Source organism: Castor canadensis, chromosome 11 (genome assembly GCF_047511655.1).
Source record: "Castor canadensis chromosome 11, mCasCan1.hap1v2, whole genome shotgun sequence".
In the NCBI taxonomy this organism is placed as follows: Eukaryota; Metazoa; Chordata; class Mammalia; order Rodentia; family Castoridae; genus Castor; species Castor canadensis.
The window spans coordinates 133,029,984-133,038,293 of record NC_133396.1 but is presented as its reverse complement, the minus strand read 5'-3'; the positions used below and the strand labels follow the sequence as shown (position 1 = coordinate 133,038,293).

Below are 8,310 nucleotides of genomic sequence, written 5' to 3'. Positions count from 1 at the left end.
ACCAGGAGTGACGCTTGGTTTGTGGAGGATGTGAGGCTGATTTAGCAACATTTCTTTCTTTTCTGATTGTGGAAGATAACTCAGAACATTGGATTGTCTCTTTTTTTATTTTACATATCTAGAAACTATATGCAGGATTGAGGTGTTAGATGCGAGCTTCATCACCAAAACAATGTGTAATAATGCAAAGCTGATTTTATCTTCATGTCAGGCAAACAGAGCACTACCTGGAAATAACAGAGCATTAGCAGTGTCTCAGAAATACGATGGTAAAATTGGCACTTTTTTTAGATGTTGAAATATGATTTGAGGCAGATCTGTCTATGCAGGGGCTTAGATATGACTCAACAAAGATCATAACAACTTATAATTGGTGAATGAAACAAGACAGGATTTTAACTTAAGGGTTAAAAGAACTTGGGTAAACAAACTATCATTTGGTACCATTCATCGCAAATTTATGAATCCTTAGGAAGTTTGTGGAATGAATGAGGAAGTTGTTTGCAATTTATCTTCCTGAGCAGGAGATTCCTGGAGTGTTAAAATTGGTTGCTGTAGGTAGTGAAGTGGAAAAGTCATGTTGACATGGCACAGTGCTCTGTGTAAATGGTTTTGATCATTGAGCTAGATTTCCCATGATATATTAAAGAAAGAATGAATATTAAAGCAAGTAAATAAAAACAAAACATGCTTAGGCTGGAATGAAAGAATAAGGTGAAATTTAACCAGTCAAGCTTCACAAGTATAGAATAAAAGTGATCTAATACTAATTAATGTATTGGGGTCAGAGAGGAGAGAACTCAGCTAAAAATTTGGGGACTTCATTTGACTGTAACTCAGAAGTTAAGTAATGTGTGGTGGCTCCATAGAGACTAATTCATCTTGAGTTGGGTTAAAAACATATTATAGAGTATGTAAAGTAATGGCCTAATACCCGAGTCTGTCTTATATCTTTATCTATCTATCTATCGTCCATCTGCTATCTGTCTATCTATCTATCTATCATCTATCTTCATCATCATCTATCTAAAGTTGATTAAAGTGTTGAGCTGTTTGAGCAAATTATGTTTTCTAGGGAATTATAGTTTTTTAGAGCCCAATGGGATGGAAAGAGAAGCCAAGTTAGTGCAGAGGCCTTCAGCCTTCAAATAAGCAGTACCATTCTGCAAAAAGAATATTTGCCAAAAGACATGGACCACTAAACGCAACCTGGAAATAATTGCCTCCAAGCTTATATGTTCTACTTCAGGACAACATGATGTCCTTTTTGGTGGGGGAAAAATTAAAAATGGCTATTCCATATAGGACAGAGAGATAAGGTGGAACTGTAAAAGGAACAAAAAGACAATGTACGGCACATTTCTGTATTTGATAATATTTAACAAAAACCTTGAAATTTGAGAACTGATTTCTGTTAAACTATGAACTCTTTGAGAGGAAGGTCTATGTCTCATTTGTTGTAGCATGATCATCTCTTGTACGTGCTTAGTTCATCACAGATCATAAGTAGGTGGTCCTTGATAGACTGAAGCTGGGATGAGCATTGAGCTCATAGTGGTAAGCTTAGTGCACTCCTGAGCATAAGCATTTTACTGGGACAGAGAGATTTGTATCCAGAATTACCACAATTACCACACAATGTGACAAATGAAGAATGAGTGCATGGGGCATGGAATAGGAAGCACTTAACTCCTCATCTGTAACAGGGAAGGCTTGGCATAAAAGGCATTTTCAGACCCAGAAGAAGAGCATAATACTGACCCAGCATGGTATATTTTAAGCTCAGTGGGTAGTTTAGCTGGAGGGTCGGCTGTGCCTCAGTGGTAGCCGAGACTGGGGTTAGATAGAAAGCAGGTTGTCGGTGACCCTAGACATCAGGGTAGGGAGTTTGGGCTTCATCTCATACACACTGGGGAGACATTAAATGATTTTAAACAAAGAAGATAAAAGATAACGTTCAGAAAAAGTAAAATCATGACTCTTCTACAGATGTAAAAGTGAACACATGTGAAGGATTGCTTAACTAATTGGAGGACCCGGAAGATGTTAAAACTGATTTATAAACGAGGTCAAGAAGCACAGACTGAGATGGAGTAAAGCAATGTCACAATCAAGGTGCAGTGGAGATATACTGGCTTCTCTACAGCTAGGAAAGGAAAATCAGGTAAGATAGACATTGCTTGTTTATAGTTACCTACAACTTAAAACTCAAAGACGACAAAAGAACAGGCTCAGATAATCTGGAGCTATGTCCTCTAAACAATTCATGATGTTTTCATTAGAAGACAATTTGTTTTCTTCTGTAAGTGATCTCTTCAGTTTGTGTTTTTTGAAGATTATTCAAACTGTTGAGTGAAGTAAGAGAGTGTGGAGTGAAGAGAAGAAATGTCTGAACCAAAGTAGCAAGGATGGAAAGAATTGAGAAATCATGGTAGAGAGTGACTGAATGCTGAGAAAGAAAAAGTTGTTCACATTGAACTGATGCATAAGTTGTGATGCTGAGAGCCAATGTAAAAAACAGAATCAGTATGAAGAGATTTGGTTTTGTTTATTTATTTATTTTACGTTTTTTTTATCATGTTATAGTTGTTCTGGGGCTACATGGTGACAACTGCAAAAGTTCTTAGAAATCATAGTTGAATTCATCCCCTCCATCATTTTCATTTATCCCTCCTCCTCTCATTCCTAAGAGATTGGTTTTAGATTTCATAAGTGTTTGTTGCACCTTTTGAACATCTAAGAAAAGGTGCTCAGTTGGCAGGAATAGCCAAACATGCCAATTAATGCATTTATTACTTCACATAGTTGTCACTTTGTGCGGGTAATTTTTAAAATCTACTTTTTTGGCATTTTTTAAAAATACAAAATATTGTTATTAATTATAGTTACTACATTGTACAATAGATTTCTTGAATTTGTTCCTTGTAACTGAAATTTTGTAAACTTCAACCAACATTGGTCCTCCTACCTCCCACATCACTAGTAACTGCTATTCTGCTCTCTTTCTATGAGAACAACTTTTTCAGACTCCAGATGTGAATGAGATATGTGATATTTGCATTTCTGAACCTGACATTTCACTGAACACAATGTCCTCCAAATTCATCCAAGTTGTCACAAATGACAGGATTTCTTTCCTTGTTGAATAGTATTCTCATGTGTACATATGCCAGGCTTTCTTTATCCATTTATCTATTGATGGTCACCTAGGATAATTCCATGTCTTGGCTATTGTGAATAATGCTACAATAAACATGGGAGTATGGATATTTTTTTGCTTTATTCTTTTAATTTCTTTTGTATTTACATTCAGTAGTAAGATTTTTCAATGATATGGTAGCTCCATTTTTAATTTTGTGAGAAACTTTTATACTCTTTTCCAAAATGGCTATACTAATTTACATTTCCACTTGATATCAGTGTGTAAGTGTTCCTTTTTCTCCATGTCTTCACCAAGATGTGGCTATTCAGGGTCCTTTGTGGTTCCATTTTAATTTCAGGATTTTTTTTCTATTTCTATGAAAAATACCAATGGAATTTTGATGGTGATTGCATGCAATCCATAGATTGATTCAGGTAGTATGAACATTTTAACAATATTAAGTCTTGTATTCCATGCACACAGTTTATCTCTTCACTTTTGAGCGATGATATTTCTATTGAATGTCATCATTTAAAAAGTAGCTAAAGGAAGAGTTAAGACGTAATTTAGAGAGGTTAGTAGAGAATTAAAAAAATCATGGATTGACTGTATTAGTCAATCAATGCATGAAAAATCATCCCAAAGTTTAGCAGCTTAAAAATACACTATCTAACAGGGTTTCTAAGAATCAGAAATCCAGGTGCTGCTTATCTGGATGATTCTGGCTCAGGGTCTTTCCTGAGAAAGCAAGATGTCATCTAGGACCAAAACCATCTCAAAGAGTCAAAGGGCCAAACTCACACAGTTCCTCAAGTTCCTCAGTGACAGGTGGCTTACACCAAGGTACTATCTCCATGGGTGGTCTGATTGTTCTCACAAACTGAAGCTGGCACACATGAGAGAGAGAGAGAGAGAGAGAGAGAGAGAGAGAGAGAGAGAGAGACCCAAGGCTAAAATTAAACTCTGTAGTGATATACCAAAGCAGATGTTGACATAATGAATTTCCTAAGAATTTTAACTGTTCAAAAGTAACGTGTTCAAAAAGTAAAAGGTGAGATAACTATCTCCTTAATTTTTCTAACATTCAATATTAAGCAAATTGACTACCTAATTAAGATAACGTAGAGAGGATTCTTGAACTGGAAAACAAGTAGGATTCTACAATTCTCAGTTGATCAGTAATACATGACTTTCATGTATTACTACACTTTTTCCACTAAGGTACTGAAAGTGTCAATGAATCCAAGTGAGCAAATTTAACCACATTTCCATTTAAGAGAGATATTGAATGTTCATTAAGAAAGAAGATTCTACACTTGGACAAACATTGACACATGTTCTTCGTTCTTTTCCTTGCCAGTTATGTAGCTTTGGGCAAGTTAATTCCTCTCTAAAAGATTCAATTTTTTCTTTCAGCTTCTTCAATTCCTACTTCAATTTCTATGAAGTAGGAACATCCCTACTTCATAGAGTTGTTTTGAGGATTCAATAAAAGTATTTAGAAGTGCTTAGCACACTGTCAGGCATATTACAAGAACTAAAAAAGATATCAATATACAGATACAGGAACCACTCAGGTATATCAAACAGAGGGAATCTAACATAGGAAATTAGTGAATGAAGGTTCTAGAAGGTCTGAAAAAACAAAAAAGAGATGGAGGGATCTGAAGTCCAATAAAAAGAAAGAGATCAGAAGTACCTAATTCTCCATGACTGGAGTCCAGTTGTTTTGCTGGCAGAGGGGCTCTTACTGCCAGTTTTGCATGCTGTAAGAAGATGCAGTTTCCATAAGGCTGAAACCCCTAATAAGGATTTGGTTCTTCATCTTATTCTGGTGTCAGTAGAGCATGCTTCAGCAATGGTCAGCAAAAAAGCAACAAGTATCTGAATCAGGGTTTTTTTAAATCTCCCTTCCAGTTTCCTGATCAGTGTTGCCCATTTTTACAGAACTTCACAGAGACGCAGCTGGCAAAAACAAAACAAAAAAACCACCAAAACAAAACAAAAAAAAACTATAGAAAATGTCAGTTGTGGAAGCCTAGTACATACAATGCAGAGCAGAACAAAAACAGATTGTAATGAAGCTGAGGGCAAAGCAGGGAAACAACTGGCATAGCCTTTGTTGTCGCTATCATGGTTACTGAAATTACTCTAGTCACTGTTACCAAAGTCATTTCTTAGTCCTCATGTCAATGAGCCATTCAGAGCACGGGACATAGTGGAGCACAGAAGGCATTCTTTCTCATCATACTGGCTGTTCTCAGTCTACTTTGCTTATTCATCCTCTGTCTGACAGAAACTCAGGGCTCAGCCCTTGTTTCTCATTTCTCCTTCATCCCCATTCTCTCTCTAGGTGATCTTCTTGGTCCTAAATTTGTTTCTCGTCTTCCCTGCTTTAGTAAAACGCAGTTCCATTTCCCACATCCAACACATTGACAGGGCTGTTTTACTTTTTTTCATCTATGACCAAAACCCAATTCTTTCTTTTTTCTAATTTCTTTTATTCATATGTGCATACAATGTTTGGGTCATTTTTCCCCTTCTTCCCCCACCCCCTCCTTTTCTCCCCACCCCTCCCTCTCCCCCCCACCCCCTCACTACCAGGCAGAAACTATTTTGCCCTTATCTCTAATTTTGTTGAAGAGAGACTATAAGCAATAATAGGAAGGACCAAGGGATTTTGGTAGTTGAGATAAGGATAGCTATACAGGGAGTTGACTCGCATTGCTTTCCTGTACATGTGTGTCACCTTCTAAATTAATTCTTCTCGAACTAATCTTTTCTCTAGTTCCTGGTCCCCTTCTCCTATTGGCCTCTGTCACTTTAAAATTTCTGCATTAGTTCCTTTGCATTGAGGACATCAAATGCTATCTTGTTTTTTTTGGGTTTCTTGCCTATCCTCATACCTCCCATGTGTGTTCTTGCCTCATCATGTGATCAAAGTCCAATCTCCTTGTTGTGTTTGCCCTTGATCTAATGTCCGCATATGAGGGAGAACATATGCCTTTTGGTCTTCTGGGCCTGGCTAACCTCACTCAGGATGATGTTCTCCAGTTCCATCCATTTACCTGCAAATGATAAGATTGCATTCTTCTTCATGGCTGAGTAGTATTCCATTGTGTATAAATACTACATTTTCTTAATCCATTCATCAATAGTGGGGCATCTTGGCTGTTTCTATAACTTGGGTATTGTGAATAGTGCTGCAATAAACATGGTGTGCAGGTGCCTCTGGAGTAACCTGTGTCACATTCTTTTGGGTATATCCCCAGGAGTGGTATTGCTGGATCATATGGCAGATCTATGTTTAGATTTTTGAGAAGCCTCCAAATTTTTTTCTTGAGTGGTTGTACGAGTTTACATTTCCACCAGCAGTGTATGAGGGTTCCTTTTTCCCCACATTCTCCACAACACCTGTTGTTGGTGGTGTTTCTAATCATGGTTATTCTAACAGCGGTGAGGTGGAATCTTAGTGTGGTTTTAGTTTGCATTTCCTTAATGGCAAGATATGGTGAGCATTTTTTCACGTGTTTTTTTGGCCATTTGAATTTCTTCTTTTGAGAAAGTTCTGTTTAGTTCACTTGCCCATTTCTTTATTGGTTCATTAATTTTGGGAGAGTTTAGTTTTTTTAGTTCCCTGTATATTCTGGTTATCAGTCCTTTGTCATTTCTTACTATTTCCATTGCAACTCCTCAAATCCAAGCCAATGATGTCATCCACCTGGATGAATGCAATAGCACTGCAATACCTACCTAACTGGTTCCACCACCTCTACCCTTGCACCTGTCTACTCATTCTTTTTACAGCAGCCTGCATATTTCCTTCTAAAACAGAGGTCAAGTAATGTCATGCCTGTACTCCAAGACCTCAGTGGCTCCCGTTTTATTCAGAATAAATCCCATGTCTATTGTGATCCACTTCCTGTCTGACTGGCTACTCTGCTCCAGTCCCACAGACCTATTTGTGCATACAAAGGCTTTTCTACCTCGAGCGTTTGCCCTTGCTCTGCCTGGGACTCTCATCTCCAGATAGTCACATGGTAGACTCCTCATCCCTTGCAGGTCTTTCTTGAAATGTTACCTCATTGTAGAGTTCTTTTCAGAATACACAACCTAAAGTATCATGTGCTTTTCTCTCTCTTGGTTCTCTGTTCTTTTGTGCTACTTTGTTTTTACAGTTATCCTCACATGACATGACATATGTACATTCTTATTTTTATCTTATGTGGCTCTTTACTGGAATGTAACCCCATGAAATCAGGGTTTTAGTTTGATTTGTAACTGTGTCCTGGCACATTAGGGAGTCAATAACCATTTTTTATAGTTAATAATTGTGACTGAGAGTTTAAAAACATACCATGGACACCTGCCTGTTTTTGTGAAGGTAGTTCCTATGATCAAGTCAGGTTTCCACTAGTGGTAGTAGTTGTATGAGCGTTCTCATACAATTACAAAATGTGACCCTTTTTTAATGATGAAACATTGTTTACTTTCAGAAGTGTTGACTATTTGAACAAAATAACATAACAACTAAAATATAGAAAGATGGATTAGTAGTAACATTTAATTATGAGATTTCAGAAATTTCAATTTGTATAAATGATAAAATATCTTTGTGCTATGAGCATTAAATAAAAATAAGACTTGTTTACTTTCATACTAATAGAATTGCAGCTTGGGTAAATTGTCTTCTTAAAATGTTAGATTAAAATGGCAGCCAACAAATAATGGATATGTCATGAAAAATAGCTCACTGTTATCATATCCAGCTTAAGTTTCCCTTCCCTTAGGAAACTTCAGTGACTACACTAGCCCAGTGTGAGGCACTCATATCTCTAAATCTGTTATTTCTAAAGGACAATTCCCGTAAGACTGGCATTACATTGAATTTGTTAATTTTAAAAAACCAGGAAGTCTCATCTTCTTAGATAAACTTAATGGGAATTGTAAAGTTACTATCACTATGATTACTATTGGTATTGTTTTAAGTCAAAGACCATGACTTAGCTGGGCACTGGTGGCTCACATTTGTAATCCTAGCTACTCAGGAGGCAGAGATCAGGAGGATCATGGTTTGAAGCCAGCCCAGGCAAATATGTCATGAGACCCTATCTTGAAAAAAACCCATCACAAAAAAGGGCTAGTGGAGTGGCTCAAGGTGTGGACCC

At 37.1% G+C, this 8,310-nt stretch overlaps 1 long non-coding RNA gene across 1 annotated transcript in view; it reads left to right on the top strand.

Moving 5' to 3' along the window:
* The window catches only part of LOC141414123 (uncharacterized), a 36,959-nt gene that overhangs the window by 1,165 nt on the left and 27,484 nt on the right, over positions 1-8,310 (top strand). Inside the window, exon 2 of the long non-coding RNA XR_012439212.1 lies at positions 1,990-2,164. This is a non-coding gene — a long non-coding RNA (uncharacterized lncRNA). The remainder of the gene's footprint in view (positions 1-1,989; positions 2,165-8,310) is intronic.